Genomic DNA, 18,972 nt, shown 5'->3' on the forward strand with positions numbered 1-18,972 from the left:
CTAGACAGAAAATTCATTTCATACCAAAAATCCATTCATACCAACACTTAATGGTAAACATAAACAAAATTTTGAAGTACTTTTGAAAGAAGTTTGTCACATTTCTGTAGGAATGATCTAATTTACTGATGAGCTTTTTTGTATAAATATTCATATGAAAATCTACCAGTTTATGGCCAGATTAATGTAAAGCTTATTGCATAGAACAAGGTAGACCACACCTTTTTCTGGTGACTAGATAGAAAATCAACTCCACCAAATGAGCTCAAAGGAAATGGCAAAACACATGGAGCTGAAACAAAATAACAATGTAATGTAAAAGTAGCACTTGCTTGAATAAAATTGTTGCAAAAATAAATACAGGTCATAATCCTTTTTAAAACACACAAGGTCTAAAATGGCAAATTTATTAATATTCCAAACTTCTCTGTGCTTCAGCCTGGCAATGTGATTGCCATGTCTTTGTGATCTGTGCACATCTTTTAGAACTATAAACCTTCATGCATACTTGACGTTTGATGTTTTTTCTACAGTCAATAAACTCCCCAGCATGTTATCCTATGTGTCCATGCACACATAGACTGTAATCAACGTTTTTTGGCTGGAAAAAACCCCCCAAAACTAGTGGGTTTCTAGAGGAGCTTTTTAGCTGTAAAAATGCTCTAATGCTGAAAAACATGGTAAAACTCCGCACACCAGTGTTTTGGGACTTTTTTTGACCAAAAAAGTTTTTTTTTTTTTAAAAATGCTAAAACCGCAAATGCGGAAAAACGTGGGAAAACGCTGCTAATCACGGAAAAATGCTGCTAAACGCTAATACAAAAATGCTAAAAAAAAGCTGAAAACTCACATTTGTAATGTGACTTTACACAGCTAATGTTACCAGCATTATCAAAACATCACGTGTGAATGAGGGCTTAATCTCAGAAGCCTGTCTAAGTGATCACATTCTGTGTGTTTTGACACCAGCAAATTTAGTTGAGACTGTCTGATACATCTATACATGTACTGCGCTATTTGTTCCTAATTTTTGTACCATCTTACCACTGTATAACTTGTTTCAGGGGGGCACAGCAACACATGGACCACAAAGAGATGAGTCACATGTAAAGCTGGCCATACATTGCTTAAATTCCATCCAATTCCTGTGCAATCAGTCAAAATTCAAGCTGTGGTTGGTTCTGTCAGCATCACCAGTCTTGGCAAACTTTGAAAAATATAAGAAGCCTGTTTTTTTTGGTGATTTTTTTAATTGTATTTTTATTATGTATTACTATTGTTTGTACTACACGCACCAGCCACTGTATCAGGTACACGATGCCAGTATTGGGTGGGACCCCCTCTATCCTTCAGAACTGCCTTAATTCTTTGTGGCATAGATTCAACAAGGTGTTGGAAACATTCCTCAGAGATTTTGTTCTATATTGACATGAGTTACTATTGCCTTTTTGTCATCTTGAACCAGTCTGCCCATTCTCCTCTTACCTCTGACATCAGCCAGGCATTTTCATCCACACAACTGCTGCTCACTGGATATTTTCTCTTTTTTGGACCATTCTCTGTAAACCCTAGAGATGGTCGTGCATGAAAATTCCAGTAAATCAGCAGTTTTTAAAATACTCAGACCAGCCCGTCTGGCACCAACATCCCCTTTCTTCCCCATTCTGATGTTCGGTTTGAACTTCAGAAAGTCATCTTCACCACTTCTAGTTGCCTAAAAGCACTGTGTTTCTGCCATGTGATTGGTTGATTAGCAATTTGTGTTACCAAACAATTGACCAGGTGTACCTAATACAGTGGCAGGTGAGTGTATATTTACAACTTATTTTTTTCTTCTACCTAAACATAAAGATTCTTGGACACATAAAGTGTCTTTGGGAAGATTCAAATGCAATATTATAAATATGATGCACAACAGCAATAGAGAAGTGGCTTAAACTTTGCATCCTTTATCACCGTAATGCACCCACTTATATAGCTGTTATCAGGAAAATACTTGCCTTTTTGCACAGTATAGCCACTATGAATAGTAAGAGATGAGTGTCAATCTACTGTAATTGTGCAAACTGCATCAGAGCTCTTATAGACTTTCAGGACCCTTATCAGTAACACAAACTTGAATATCTAACTTATGTTTCCAACTTGGCCACCATTTAAAGAGGAACATGTGAAGTCCACATGGTCCCCATTGACACTTGAGTATTAGCATACCCAGACGATTTTTCTTGCATTTTTTTTGCCAAAGACCTTTAAATGGAAGCAACTAAAATACACATGTAAACATGCAATTTAAAGGTGTAAATGCATGGCATATATGTCAGTCCAGCAGGGACCCTCCAGCACTGAGACCAGTCCTTCACAGTCTGCTTTGTAAACTGCAACCTGCTTCGGTCGCACTCCAGCCTCTCCACTTTACAATACGGGGTAATGTCCCTGCATTGTACGTGAAGACGCCAAGGTTCTAGAGCTTTGGGCAGAAGAGGACAGCCGGCCAGAGTGGGGTGTAAGATAAGTAATACAGCCTGTACTTTTACCCTTAAACATAACAAGTATCAGGCTAGAGCTCCTCAGGCCAGAGCTTTGGGCAGAAGAGGACAGCACCGGAGCTGACCAGAGTGGGGTGTAAGATAAGTAATACAGTCTGTACTTTTACCCTTAAATATAACAAGTATATAACCCTTGTGGTGAGGAAGAAGAGTCCAACTGCAAGGGTGGGAATTTTAATTATTGGGATATTTGCTTTTCATTATCATTGCAGACTTGCCCACCCCAGTGACCAACCGCGGCTTTAGTTATGCTTTAAAAAGTGCTAAAGTATGCCTAATAGAGTGTCTACTGATGTCAATCAAATTAAACCTGACTACAAATTGCAGTCACACAGAGAAGCTCTGAAGCCCAGTCCTTGTACAGCACAACAGCAGAAATCAGTGACTGCATACATAAAGAGAACGTATAGCTGCTCCTATGTGTGTATACAGTTACAAACTATGCAGCGAATCAAGGGTTTTAAGATATACAGAGCAGGATTAAAACCAAACAGGGCTTTGTAAATACAATATTGCCAAACGACTACGAGAAACAAGTATTCTCCACTGATTCTTTAATGGAGCCATTCTCAACCAGGGTTCCATGGAACCTTAGGGTTCCTCCAGGAGTTGCTAGGGGTTCCTTGAGCAATAAGCAATTTCTCCCTCTCAGATAAGTAACCACAGACACCAATCCTAATTTTTTGCTATCTGCAAGGGAGTCTTCCTAATTTATCTCAAATGTAAGAGGCATTCTTCTCAGTGACCATCACACTAATTTATAGCAATAATTAGCAGGGGTTCCCTGAGACCGGAAAGTTATTTCAAGGGATCTATCATGTTAAAAAGGTTGAGAAAGGCTGCTGTAATGTCTAAATGCATATAATGAAGGTATTGATCCTTGCATTGCATTGTCTGTGGCTTCTGCATGGTCCTCAAACTAAAGTCAGATTAAGGCTGGCCATACACTATATAATTTTCTTACAATTTTCTGTCCAATTTCTGCCCAATTTCCTTTAGATTTACCTTCAACTGTGTAGTGCAAGGGCATGCCTACTTGGATACACCTGAAAGTGTTTGTTGGGTTTGACATCCTATTATATGGTTTTTGGTAAATCTAAAGCAATTTTCTAAAGAAAATGGTATACTGTATGGTCAGCCTTAAGCAGATTAATCCACTCGTCTCAGCCATGCATACAGTTAAGACGCCACTGCCACACTAATATACAGATACGAATGTTCTACTGGCTAAAAGATGTAATATAACAAGTTGTCTGTCCTCTTGAGGCCAATCTTATGTCTGCCCAGTATTGCCTGACTTCTGCAGTGTGTGGGACCTTGGTTGTTGTCCATGGGTCAGGGCCACTGACTGGTAGAAATGGATAGAGATAGTGGATACTTACAGATAATAGCATCCTGTTTAACAATGGTAGTGTGCACACACCAAAGAATGTAAACAAGTTGATCACCTTTGTTCTTCTACAAGTGTTCTTTATCTATAGCATGTAATCTATTACAAAGATATCACTAGTTTATTGTATGTATGCATATTTATCCAACCAATGACCCTTATATTTGTCCATGTAATCTTCCCATGCTGTAATCTCTTGCACAATGCAAAATGCTGTTTATTAACTGCCCAGATAAATCATTTTATGACTTTTGGCTGTTGTAGGGTTACTTAAACTTTTTGGGTATATTTGCAGGCATGGTTGTTTGTGGATGATTTCTTGTCCAGATGCATGAACAAACATACTTCCATACTTGTAACGCCTACTTATCATTTGTGTTTATGCCTACAAAGAACAGGGTGAGAGGTGCAAACGGATACCTTGAATTCCAACTAAACTCAGGGGTAAACAATAGTACCCACATAAGGTTTTTCAACCTGATCATTGCCCTATTATTATTATTGTTATTATTCAGGATTTATATAGCGCCAACAGTTTACGCAGTGCTTTACAACGTGAGGGCAGACACTATAGTTACAATACAATTCAGTACAGACAGATTCAGAGGGCTCTGCTCATTAGAGCTTACAATCTAAGAGAGAGGATCAAGAGATACAAAAAAGTTAGTAAATTGTGGAGGAAGAGCTGATGGAGAAAATAAAAATACAGTTCTTAGGCGGAGGTCGGATAGGCTTCTCTGAAGAGAAGAGTTTTAAGGGATTGTTTAACCACTTACCCTCCTGAGGATTTACCCCCTTCCTGACCAGGCCATTTTTTGCGTTATGGCGCTGCGTTACTATGTGTTTTATGTTTTGTGGCTGTGAATTTTAAAATAAACTACTACACTACTGTAATTTCCACGGGCTAAGAGAGTGTTGGAGAGCTATTGGTTTACCTGGAGTATTTTTTCTTGGAGAAAAGATTCATTGTCTACAAAAGCGCATTTGCTGTTCTATTTATTTAGACAGCAATTGGATCTGGTGAGTGTGCATTTAAACTAAGGCTGGCCATAGACGGGCCGTTTATCGGCCAAATTGTCGGCCGATAAACAAAAAATCGGTCGTTGCTGCCACCAATGTCCATGAAAAACGGCCGTCGTGATAAAAATGACTGATTAAAATAAACGAGAAGATCCGTGAAAAACGGCCGACGTGCTGGCACCATTAACGGCGTGAATATCGGCCGATTTTTCGTGCGGACGAAAATTCGCCCGATAAACGATCCGTCTATGGCCTGCATAAGGCAGAGGTCAAACATCACTAATGCCAACATGTGAAGATAAATCACAGAGGAGAAGATTGTCCTTAAATTGCTGTGATAATATTTGGACTGTTCATTCCTTTTGATTCACTTAATTGTCCCAGGTGTTGTGGTTTCTTTTCATTTATATTTTTATTCATATATATTTTTAAACACTGCAAACTATTATTATTGCTAAAGTTATAGCGTTTACAAATGGCGGTATAGATACTGGGATTTTTTTTTTCTACTAGTAATGGCGGCGATCAGCGATTTTTAGCGGGACTGCGGTGGACATTCTGACACTGGGAGGAACTGACTTGGTGTCACTGACATCCCCAGTGACACAAATACAATGATCAGTGCTAATAAAAAAGCACTGACACTGTACTAATGGCACTGGGCAGGAAGGGGTTAATATGAGGGGCGATCAAAGGGTTAACTATGTGTAGGGAGTGTTTTACTAGGGGGTGGGGGGTGTGTGCTTCACTGTAAGCACACTGCTCTGGATGGCTGTGCTGAGCACAGCCATCCAGAGCAGTGTGCCTGAGCTGACAGGGAGGAAGATTGTTAGTAAACAAAACAGTCTTCCACCCCGTCGGAGATGCTCGGTAATCACCAGATGCTGGCGGGTAATTACCGGCCGGGACCCAGTGGTTGACAGCCGCGGCTGCGAATGGCGGCGCAGGTATGGCGCGCGTGTGGCTCTTCTGCGCCCATTACCCAGAAATATATACACGTATATATACACGTGATTTTGTGCACCCCTGCCGCCCTGTAGTAGTATATCTGCTTTAGGGAGGCAGGGAAGCCATTAATGTGGACGGAGTATGAGGTAGTTGGACAGATCAGGGTAAGGAGTTCCATAGGAAGGGAGAGGCTTGAGAGAAGTCCTGGAAGTGAGCATTGGGGGAGGTGACAAGGGAGTTAGAGAGCTAGTGGTCTTAGGAGGAATGAAGAGAATGATTAGGTTGGTATTTTGAGACTAGGTTAGTGAAGTAGCACTGGGCCAAGTTGTGGATGGCTTTGTAAGTTGTTGTTAGTATTTTTAATTCAATTCATTGGCTGAGCGGAAACCAGTGGAGGGATTGGCAGAAAGGGGTTGGTAATGTGGGCAATGGTTGGTAAGGTGGATGAGTCAGGCAACAGCATTCATGATGGACTGAAGAGGGGATAGCCTATGTGAAAGTAATCCAATGAGAAGGGAGTTGCAGTAGTCAAAGCAAGAGATAGTCAGGGAGTGAGTTAGAAGCTTTGTGGTGTCATTGGTTAGGAAGGGGTGTATTTTGGAGATGTTGCATAGGTTGAGGCGGCAGGCTTTGGATATGGATGTGAGGCCAAAAGGATAGTTCAGAGTCCAGTATTACACCCAGTACCTTGGCCTGTGGGAACAGGTTAATATTTGTGCCATTAATCTTAACAAAGAAGTCAGGGGAAGGGGCACGTGGGGGAAGATGTGACATCCAGACTGATATGTCCGTTAGTAGATCAGTGATGCCTTTGGAGACTGATGGAGTGCGCTGAGGGGTAGGGAGATAGCTTTTTGTGTCATTTAGATGACTTTGCCTGTGGTATCTGCAAGTGCCTTAGAACATAGTTTAGATACTTGGTCTTGAAAAAACTGTCCAGATCTGGCGGCAGCAGCTACAGCACATCTAGAGACATCTTTAAGCTTAACAGAGCATTGTTCTGCTTTAGAAAGTCAATAGACATTCATCATCCAAACGAACAATAAACTATAAAAATATCCAAATAAAATAGGTAAAATAGGCGAGTGCACAAACCACAAATGATCTGCTAGCATGAAAGGATGGACCCCTTAATCCTCAAAACAACCATAAAACAAATATGCAGCGCTATGAAATAAAGTGAGCAAGTGCAAAAGGCGCAAAAAATGACTGCGCAAGATTAGTGAGACTATAAAAATATAATCAACAAGGTGACGAGTGTAAATGTATGAGGAAAATCAAATAACTAAAGTGAAAGAAATCCAGTGGTCAACAGTATGATTATAGACCATATACAATAATATGCTCAATAATGTGCTCTTAAATCAATAGTCCAATAAACGTGTGATTGGATGAAATCAGATGGTGATCGATATAATGCTCCAAAAAGCAGCAGCACTTTCGTTGAATTAAAATTCTGTGCACGTGACTTCTTATGGTAAAGGAATGAAGTGTGCTTGCACTTACCAGAAGCCCAAGTTATATGCGCATATAATAATAATCTCCAAAAGGAACCCTGATAGTCATCATGGATCTGGTTAGGGATAAGGCGGGGCTCCACTGGCACAAACACAAGGGAAGCACTCCAGACCTCACTGTAGAACCAATCCAGCATATAGGAACAGCTCCTTACATCTGACTCCGCCAAAGTACACCAACTGTACCAGGTGGTGATCCTCCACCTTAAATGGCTAGAGCCTCTCCAGCAGCTTCCTTGTTAAGTTGCGGCAACCAATGAAACTACCTAACCAATCCTCTGCTAGGTTTACCTGACTACTGACTGCTGTAGTCAGTAGTCACTGGATTTCTTTCACTTTAGTTATTTGATTTTCCTCATCCATTCACATTTACACTCATCATCTTGTTGATTATATTTTTATAGTCTCACTAATCTTGCGCAGTAATTTTTTGCGCCTTTTGCACTTGGCCTTTTTATTTCATAGCGCTGCATATTTATAAAAATATCCACTTTGCAGGGCTACCACAGGATTTCAAATATAAAGAAAAAAACAAAAGAATATATTTTATATCAATATGCAACCAACTGCTTAACAGACATATTGTTATTTGTACAATAGTTTTAAATACACAAAACACATAAAAACATACTGTAGGTATACCTATTAAACACAAACTCTACCTCCCTAACTCTATGCATATTGATATATAAATATATATATTACTGTATCTATATATACAGTATATATATTATTGTTTTTGTGTTTTCTTTATATTTGAACTCCTGTGGTAGCTCTGCGACATGGATATTTATACAGCAGTGGTTTCCAAATTCATCTGCTTTGGACTCCAGATGTAGATTTGGAAAAAAGAGATGTTTTCTTTTTTTTTGTTGTATATTTATATAAAATTTGGGCTTTGGGGTCTGTCCATAATGTTTGTTGCTAAGAACAATATCACACCCTGGTAAAAATGCATTAATTCTTGCACATGCTAACTACATATCTCAGAGAAAATAAAATACAAATTGGTATAGCGGTAATATACCCCAAAACAAAAATGTAATATATTGCAACTTACCTGTCCAGCTGTGATGGTAACATTAGTTTTCTGCTTTTATTTTTTTTTTACTTTTATTTTTGCCTGGTGATCTGGCCTTTAACACACTTCCTTTCTTAGGAAGGCTCCTCTACCTATGGAGGACCAATGCAGCCACCCTTGAACAGCCGCACTGTCTAGACAGGGTAGTGTTAGACTGACTAGTAGATTTAGATGGACTTTACATAAGTGACTAAAAATTAAAGCCTAACTCCAGCTTACACCTTTTAAGCAGTTCTAAAAACTTTTTTTTCTTTTTGAGATAAAGGTGAAAAAAAACTGAGCATTGAAAGCACCCCTATCAGTGGTAAATGGTTTCTTTCAGCCCACTAACTTCCACTTTTGGTCTGTTAAAGGAAGTTGAAAAATAACAGAAGAATCAACAGGTTAAAACATGTTACAAGGGGGACTCAGAAAAACAAAGACTGCATCATATACTGTATATCATTGTATTATTCAGAGTTTAATACCACTCTCTAGACCAGGCATTTCAAAATGGTGCTTTTTAGGCCATATACAGATCTTGAGCTTCTTCTATGTGTCCCTCGATTGGTTTAAAGATTTAAGTTGAACAAAGACCCCCATTGATAAAGGCTACACTGCTATATGTAATCTTGCAGCTAATACTTCAGGATTGGATTTATGACCATATCTATTGGATAAAATGTTGTGATTTTTACCATAAATTACCAAATTTGTTCTCTAGAAATGTGTAGGTGTGACAGAGTGTACATAATAGGGCAACATAGTGGCTAAATGGTTAACACTTCCACCTGGCAGCACTAGGGTTGTTGGTTCGAATCCCAACCATGGTGCTACTGTCATTTGCATGTCCCACGCTCCAAAGACATGCTGGAAGATTAATTGGCTCCTGTCTAAATTGTCCCTAGTATGTCTATGTATGAATGTGAATTAGGGACCTTAGAGTGTAAGCTCCTTGAGGGTTAGGGACTGATATGAATGTACCATATATACTGTATGTAATGTGCTGCATAAATTGATGGTGCTATATAAGTACCTGTAATAATAATGCTTCTCCTTTGAAAATGTATTCCACTGAATTTGGCCAATTGTTTCATTTGAGTTTGACACTCTTTCTCTAGACATTGGGTGTATGCCATGATATTGCCTAAAGATGACATCCAGGTATGGCAACTTTTACAAAGTTACTTTGATCCAGCTTGGACATACTTGTGGGATTCCTGTGGAAGCTGGAAATCAGTGTAGTAGAATCCACCTCTACAGTGACCTCCACTAGCTTCCAGGTCCCACGTTGCTGATCTGCTGCAATGAGAACACAAGAGGTTGTTTGCTTGGCATGGGCACCATAAAGGGTATACTTTGCATTTTCTCAATGAATGCAAAGTGTTCCGTAAATGGATGACGTGGAGAGGGAGGGCAGTGATGTCACAATCTCCATTTCAGAGAACACTTTCATTCACTGAGAAAATGCAAGGTGTACCCCAACTGTCACTCGTGCCAAGCAAGCCACTATCTGTGTTCAATAAGAAGGAGTACAGCCATTCTACATAGGGCAATTATTGTAGTAATTACACCTACTACAGTGATTTCCAGCTTCCAGGGGGATCCCACAGGTATAACACACATATACATGTAACTCATGTAACACACATGGAATTTAGCTTTAATGAGATGAAAATGAATCGATGCTTCACCCATGCTTGTTTGACCACCAGGAGGGAATAGAGAACTATGCTTCCCCTCCCTTCCACATATCAGAACTGGTGCTTGACAAATCGTCATTTTTGGCTATAGCTCTGTAACAAGCGGACAGGGAGTCAGTCTTCAGTGAAGTCTGATAAGTAACAAGTAGAACATTGGGCTTTTTCTCCCCATTACTGCAGTCCATGAGATTAGGGGAGAGTAAAGGAAAGATAATTACAAACTGCTGCAAGGGCTGGCATTAAAGTGAACCTGTTATTTCTTCCAGCGTAGGCAAAACAAAGGTTTACTTGGTTGTAAATATCTGTATCTGTTTATATACTTTATTTCTGTGTCTGTGCAAATCCTTTATATGGGAATTCTTTATGTTCTCCAGATGTCGCGCAGATAGTTTTTTTTCTGCATGCTATTTCCTCAAACAAAATACTGGTAGGTTTATTGGCTTCCTGACAAATTGCCTCTAGTGTGTGTATGAGTCTGGTAAGGACATTGTGAGCTCTTTTAGATGAATGGAATGAGTGTGTGCTGTATATTCCATATAGCACTGCCTAACATATCTAAGTGGATCTATGTAAATAAATAAATTAATTAAATATGTCCATGGGGGTAACCATATTTCATCATGATATATGAATACTCTGATTCCCTGCTGACCCTCTTATCTCATTTCAGAGTACGTCTGTCCTTTAGCAGCCAACTGTCTCTCATTTGGAGGAACTGTCCCTCTCATCTACTCCGTTGTCCCACCTTTTGGTCTGATGTATACACCTCTGTAAAAATGTACTATTTAAATGAGCAGAAGTGTTATATTACACAAAACTTTTAACCCAGCCTTAAAATTATTGCATATGCCATTTTTAAAAGATATGAAGGAAAAGTAGTGGTGAAACAATCAACTTGTGAGTTTAAGTAATCAATTCTTCATATTCATTTTTTGTGGTCTATATAATTATAAAAGGATCTATTGCCTACAGACTTTGTCTTAGAAGGTGTCCATCTCTCTCATTACATAAAGTTGGGAGGTATGCTGTCAGAATAGAAAAAACTTCAGTAGTCTCTAATAAATGGAAATATCCAAAATTCTGGTAGCTAGAGATGAGGTGATCTAGGCTGCCTATGCTTTCAGGTCATATAAGTGTAGCCTGGTGCTGGCTATATAATTATGCCATTCAGGTACATTTACAGATGACACTATGGTTAATCCTTTTCCCCCTAGTGCCCAGTACTGGGACTGCTTCATCACTTCCTATTAGCAGTGGATTCAGTTTTTCTACAGCAGAAGATCTTGGGACTTGTAGTCCTATAGCCAACACATCCTGTATTCCTGAGTGCTGATTGAACTACAACTACCAGAGAGCTAGAGAAGGAGGAGGCTACTGGGAGAGTAGATATATTCTACAGCAAGGGACTAGCTCTGTAAGGGATTTCCGGCAAGACGAACCGCGATCGGAAATGCGCGATCACGCACGTGCACACGCACGGCGAAGATTGGCGCCAGACGGCCTATTTAAGAAGTGTCTCTGTTCATGTTCAGTGCTGACTGCTCTTCAGCTCCCCCCTGTGTCCTGCTAGTTCCTGTATGATTCCTCTGTTGCTGTCCCGGCTTGTTCCTCACCTGACTTTGATTGCTCTCCTGATACTGGTTCCGTACTTCTGCTCTGCTCCTGACCTTGGCATTTCCTCCTGATTCTGTACCGTGCTGCCCGACTGTTGATGACCCTGGCTATTCCATGACACTGCTCCTGTCTCTTGTCCTCACTTCCTGCCTTGTTCTGCTGCACGCCTGGCAATCTACCTAACCTGCTCTGTCTGCTACTCCTGTGCCAAAATCAGAGGATCTTCAGCCTTCCAAGGTATTCATCTGCAAGAGCTGCAAACAACAACTACTGGCACTCTTGTTCCCCTGGGTCCTAAACTCCCTCTGTTTCAACCTAAACGGGGTCAGGGCTAGTGACACAAGTGAGGCCGACCTCGTCAATTCAGTCTCCCATCCGGTATGTGACAGGCTCACTCACTTGGCACGGAGTTCAGATCTGAACAGAGGGGGACTGCCGTTCTCCTCCAGAGACAGATTGTTTGCCTACTACTGCAGAACTCAGCACATCAGTTCAGCACAGCAGTGGCACCAATCGTCACACCAGGATCACATCAGCTTCTCTGTACCAGAACTTTCACTGTCTGGTCTTCACACAAACAATTTCTGCTCACTGCGCTGACAGGCCATCAGGCAGTAACTCTGCACATCCCTGCAAACAGACAAGAGCCTAGACAAGAACTCTTGCTCCTAGGAGGCAGTGCTATCCGTGGGATTGGTGAGCTGGCAGATACACAACCTCTTTCTGTCATCAGTCTAGAGACACTGCATGGAGGCACCTTTGCACCTCAGTATCAGAAGATCATAGCCTATCTGTTTAACTTCCTTGAATTACCAGTATTCAGTACTGTTTATGGGCTCCACCATTGCTGGTAGAAGACAACGGACACCACCATATCAGGAACTTTAAACATCACAGAGCTCAAGTTGCAAACTCTAGTTAAAGGGATCACTACTCTTATAAGGCCATTATTATTCAAATTGGGATACTTCTATTGATGTCAGAGTTTACATTTACATAATTCTCTGCATCCACCATTGCGGCGCCGATGCCTTAGAGCAGTGTTTCTTAAACTTTTTTCACTCAAGGCACCCTTTAAAATTATGGATAATCTCAAGGCATGCTTTAAAATTCTGCACAATCTCAAGGCACCCCAATCTAAAATGTAAAAAACTATTCTGCACACATCCAGTATATCTAACATTAGAGGTGGTTTATTCTTCCAAAGCAAATACACCTTTGTACACTGGTACAGACCATTATTCCAGTGTGTCTCTCTCATTTTCTCTCCCTCACTCTGCTAATGTGACCCCAGTGATGATGGAGAGGGCAAGGAGGGCCAAACAAGGATGATGTGCATTCACCTGACATCCTCCTTATTAACTGATGATGTCATTAGTTGTTAGGATGCCAGCAGCTAGAAGGTCATAAAAGTGCAAAATGAAAATCTGTGGCTTTGTGTACTAAAAGGCAGGATTGATCCACCTGCTGACTTGTATACAATTTATGGGCATTTTGCCAAGGCATCCATGAAGAAGACCGAAGGCACCCTGGTTCAGAAAGGATGGCCTAGAGGGAGCTGATAAGTCAACAAGCCTTTTCTTCCCCCTCTTACTGCTGGTGCTGCAGTTTCATAGTTGAAGCTTACTACTCATGACTGTATAATTTGCTAAACATTGCTAACTGATTATTCCTATTTTACCAGTGTTCTATTGTATGTGTTAACTGGGGTTGTATATCCCTAACCCATTATTCTTGTGGTCTACTCTTTTTAACAAAATTAATATAGGGGTGTTCCTAAAGAAATGTGTCTCTTGCATTATTATCCTATACTTTTGAAATATGTCTGAACGCAGGGTGTCAGAGGTGTTGGGAGGCTTACAAGGTCAGGGCAACCACTAGGGACAAGCATTATAAAGTGGCCCCTGTGGGGGTTTAGATTGTAAGTTCCATGAACAGGGCCCTCCTGTACCAAACTGTATTGTAATTGTACTGCCCCCCTTTATATTGTAAAGTACTGTTGGTGCTATATAAATCCTGTATAATAATAAGAAAGATTGACAACAATGGTTTTGTTTATTCATTCAGGCAAAAAGTACTTTTTTTTTTACATAAAATAACAAAGTGATTCGTAAATGTTGTCACATTGAATCCTATTGGTAAGCATTAGAAATAATATTAGATTTAAGTTATTATTTATTGAAGAAGAACATATGTGTTGCAGTATTTCTGTTTAGTACCTAGGTTATACTTTTGGTATCTATTAGTTCCTCAGATGCCAAGTCAATATTGCAGGCTATTACCCTTTTTACACTAGCTTAGCTTCAAAATTGGCAACTATGAAAATGATTGTGCTGATAAATATTTAAACTAATCAACCTCTAAATTTATATAAAGCAACACATTACAGATATTACTTGTGCATGTTATGTAATTGGAGTAGAGACCCTTAGGCTTTTTCACTGCACCTCAATAGGCTGACCCAAGCTGAACACAAGTACTTACTTGTGCTGTGGAAAATGATTCCGATGGGTGTGTACAAATATCTACTAGTCCAGGAATCCTTGCAGCAGCACAACACTCCAATGCACTCTGGTTTAGACAATTTAGCAGTGTCCAATTTATCTAAAAGGCCAGATTCATGAGTAATCATGGAATTACATATATTTTGCCAGCAGTAACCCGTAAGAATTTCAGGTCCTGCCAGATGAACAAAAAATAAGCCTAGTCACTAGCTAAATACAATTTGTTTAATTTTTGCCCTTAGCAACATCATTAATAAGACACACAAACACATTTATTTTTAGACTCGTACAATCCATTTAAAAAAAAAAAAAGCAATTCTGTAATATTTGGCTGTCTCAATATATGCTCATTGGATAAATAGTTCATAAAAGAAATGATTAATTGTGTAGAGTTCAGGATAAAGAACATCCCTAGCTTCTACAAGCTGTAAGTTCTTTTTAAACAACTGTAAAAATAACTTAAAATTCTGTACCCCATCACATTATGGAGCTGCACAGGAGTTGGCAAGTCACTAAAGTTCTCCTCTGTATCCAGAATACTACAACAAAGAGATCTCCTTGTGCTTTTCTTTTCCTTCTGGGAGAATTTGGTGTTTCAACCCATATTTACATGTCCCCGTTGCTTTCTTTAGAATATAATATATCTAACAAGGGGAAATTGAAACCTCTTTGTTTTGTTTATATTAAAAATTTAGTGCAGCCAGTATTGCAATTTATAACCTAGGGAAACGGGTGCTAGTCCACCATAAAGGAACATAATAGCAAAGAAATTTGGAGTTGTCCTACAACAGCCTATCCCAGGTATCCAGGGAGTAAAGAAAAACTGAGATGTCTACTGAGTAAGCAGTAAATGACCAAACCCATTGAGACCCATGGAAAGGCCTATAAAGGGGTTTTCAAAGAACCTTTCCAAGTTCATGAGCTGTGGAGCCCTTTGAATCACCATCCATTAACCGAACTACAGAGAGGGACATGTCGTTCCTTCTCTTAGATGATGGAACCAAACTCAACTCTTCTGACACTCCCAAAGACTCAACTTGGAGAGACCCCCTGTTCACTTTCTGCAGGATGAATTTGCATGATCTGTATATTTGCCAGGGACAAGTTCAAATGGGGTGGAGTGTAGCAGAATGCCCATTTACTTAGCATGCTCAAATACAAACCCTTTTAACCCTTTTTCCCACAAGTACCTGGGTACCTGGCTTGAATATGCCCAAGGAAATTAAGTTTCTTTTCTTCCCATCTTCCCATGACTGTCCTGGGAGACCTATAAACCAGGGTACTCATTTATGTTGAGTTCTGACTTGTGCTGGTAAAGTTGAGCTCTGGTCCAGACTCTTCTACCTCCTTCTGTGAGGCCATCACAGTGATTGGCCAATAGTGTGGTGGGAGGAGTCGGTCAGAGTGTTATATAACCAACAGTCATAATAGCAGAATAATAAGTTCCTGGAGGGAACATGTTTATGTAAACCCAGCCCTTAACCCTCTCTCAATATAACCTTTGGAAGCCTTAAAGCGTCTGACACCAAATGCTTTTTAATCCCCCATCAATAACCATGGACTCAGCCCTGATTAATAGCCCCATCAATAGCCATGGCCCTCACATGCCTCTGGGGGTCAGGGGTTGCTATATATCTGTTCTATGTGTGTGACTCACCAAGTAGTGAAGCATGTACAGTATAACAATGAAAATCAACATTGATAATGACCTTATATCAATTCTAAAAGGCAATTTTTAAACTTTAATTCCAGTTCAGATCAGTTTTGTTTTTTTTTTCAGCATACCCTTTAATAGTGTGTAGGTGAACTTTAATTTAGAGTGCTTCCAGATTTTAGCATAGTGGCAACTTTTTATAGGTAGTACTAGCAGCTGATTGATTTTACTTGTTGAGACTGTAATTGGTCTTTACCTGTGTGCCATAGATATCAAAATCTGTTAGCAAGAATTTCACTTTGCTTAATGTTGAGCTGGGAGTCATGCCTACTCCTCCTGTGAGCTGTAATCAAACTATCTGCATATGTTTCAAGGAGGCCCAAAAACCTTCCAGTGCTGCTTCTGTGTGCCTAGGTTTTCACAGCTGTCATTGCATGACATTCAAACATGTTCTATCACAGTGGTCACCAAATGTTATCTTACAGCTATGCCTCTGCAAATAAAGTAATACAAACCCAAAGGATTTTGCAGGTGTTTTTGAAAGTACAGTATAACACTAAATTTAAACATGTGAATGAAGTATATGAAATACACAAAGTGGTTATACAGGTATTTGCAAGATAACATCTACAGAATATTTTAAAGATAAGCTCTACATACAGCTAAATACTCTAGTAAAGTACATATAAGTTAGTTGTCTTATCTGTCAAAGGATTTGTATTTCTGCCCATCTGTCCCTGAGATTTACACTGTATGGTGAAACAGAAAACCTGATTTCTCTGCTGCAGTTAAAGGAGAAGTACAGCCAAAGCTCTTTTGGCTGTACTTCTCCTGTGGATCACAGTAGCGCAGTTTGTTCTGCACTCCAGTGACCCCTTTGTCAGCTGTCAGCGGGCTGAAGTCCGCTGTCAGCTGACATCACTCAGCCGGTCCAGGCTGGGGAAAGATCCCGACTTTAAAGTCGGGATCCACCCCAGAGTCTAGAGTGGCACCTGACTCAGCCTCTCAGCAAAGCGCTGAGAGCCTAAGCCAACTGCTCGCTCCCACTCTACAGCCCAGTGCTCCAGTGAGCACTGGGGGGGCAGAGCAGACAGTGGTGACTGATAGTAACCACTCTCTGCTCACAGTGGAGAGGAGAACTCAGCGATCAGTGGTCATGTGACCCCTTAGAGCCGACGGGGGACAAATGCAGCATCAGACCCAGTGGCGTCCTGAGGCAAGTGCGGGGGGTGCGGCCCTCTCCGGTTAACAATGACCGCACGGGGTGACACCAGACCCGATCCATAAAAAGGTAAGTTGTAAAGCAAGCCGACGATCCCCACGGGATGGATCCGATCCATCCTGCGGTGATCGTTGGTTTTCTTTACAACTTACGTTTTCTTGGAGCAGGTCCGGTGTCACCCGTATAGGTTGCATGTGGACAATCCTGTGGGGTGACTCCGGTGTATCGGAAAAATGTGTCTCCCATGTAGATATGTCCCCCTGAAGCAACTGCGCATGTCCCGGTTTCAGGCATGATCAATCGATGATAGAACTACTGCTATCATCGATTGATCGTGCCTGAAACCGGGACATGTGCAGTTGTCCCGGACCCGCTCCAAGAAAAGGTAAGTTGTAAAGAAAGCTGACGATCCCCGCAGGATGGATCGGATCTGCGGGTTGAGCATAATGGATCAGAGTCCGATCCATTATGCTCAATCCGCAGATCCGATCCATTCTGCGGGGGTCGTCGGAGGGGGTGTCACCAAGTGTTACCGCACAGGGTGACACCAACCCTAGGGACACCTCTGATCGGACCAATGCTGCATCCACCTAGATAAGTATAAATTAGGGGAAAAAAAGCCATACTTCTCTTTTAAGTCACAGTTACAAGTCTTGTCCATCCCCCAGCCTGTGACTGGACAGTGAAAGAAGAATTAGCAGACTGATGAGCTCATCTCATTGTCACTCTGCTCTCTCTTCCTATTAACATGCTTGTTAGCAAATGAGCACTGTAGCTCAGCTGGCCATTGAGTCTTTTTCCCTCTCCCAGTAAGCCCAGCTGGCCATTGAGCTGCAATAGTCCAATACCAGAGCTGTATTAGCTTGTGTTTTTGTACCTGTCTGTTCAGCTTTAAGTACTTTTTTCTTATAATAAAAAAAAGACATGTTTGCATCAGGAGATATGTTTCTTAAATGCACATCAACATTCATTAACTAATTAATTGTACATACTTGATTTATATGAGATAATGTAACGATAAACTATTGGCACAACATCAGCTTTACCAGGGGAACTCAAAGCTGTAATAGCAAATCACTTTCTGACAGGTTAGACCTGTCAGATTACTGCATTTGTAAAAAAAAGGAATGAAGTCTGATGAACCTCACATTGAGTGGAGAGAGAAGGGTGTTGTTATGAACGCGGTGCCACCCTCATTGCTCTACAAATATCAATTCAGCAATAAAACAATCAGTTTGAAAAGTAAGCTGCAGACATAAGCTGAGCACCATGAATCCAATTTTAACAGCTCAAGCTAGAGCAGAGTCATCACATATCTGGATGAGGTTTTACTAATCCTTTGTTCATATTTATAGTTTTTAAATGTTCTTTTCTAATTATGTATAGCTTTTTTAACTTGGAACATGAACCACATAGGATTTACTTTTAGTCTTTTAAACATATTGCCCATGGGAATATATTTTATGGTGCATTTGCATGCAGTCGATTTGAAACATTCCCAATTCTGTTCTGTATTCTTTAATGCCAGCATTCCTTCCCAGTCTAAATGTTGAAGAGTAGCCCTCAGCCTTAGAAAATTTGCTCTTTTAAAATTGAATAATGTTTTTATCTTTCCAGCTTGTGCTTGTTGTGTACAGCTAACATAAATCATGTTATGGTCACTGCTACCCAGGTGTTCTTTTTATATTTGTAATAAGCTCCATAATATTTGAGATTAACAGGTCCAGCAGAGCATAATTTCTAGGTCGGGCTTCTATAAATTGTACCATAAAACTTGTCCTGTAATAGGTTTAC

Source organism: Staurois parvus, unplaced genomic scaffold, assembly GCF_062004578.1.
Source record: "Staurois parvus isolate SC_StPar_1 unplaced genomic scaffold, SC_StPar_1.0 ptg000071l, whole genome shotgun sequence".
In the NCBI taxonomy this organism is placed as follows: Eukaryota; Metazoa; Chordata; class Amphibia; order Anura; family Ranidae; genus Staurois; species Staurois parvus.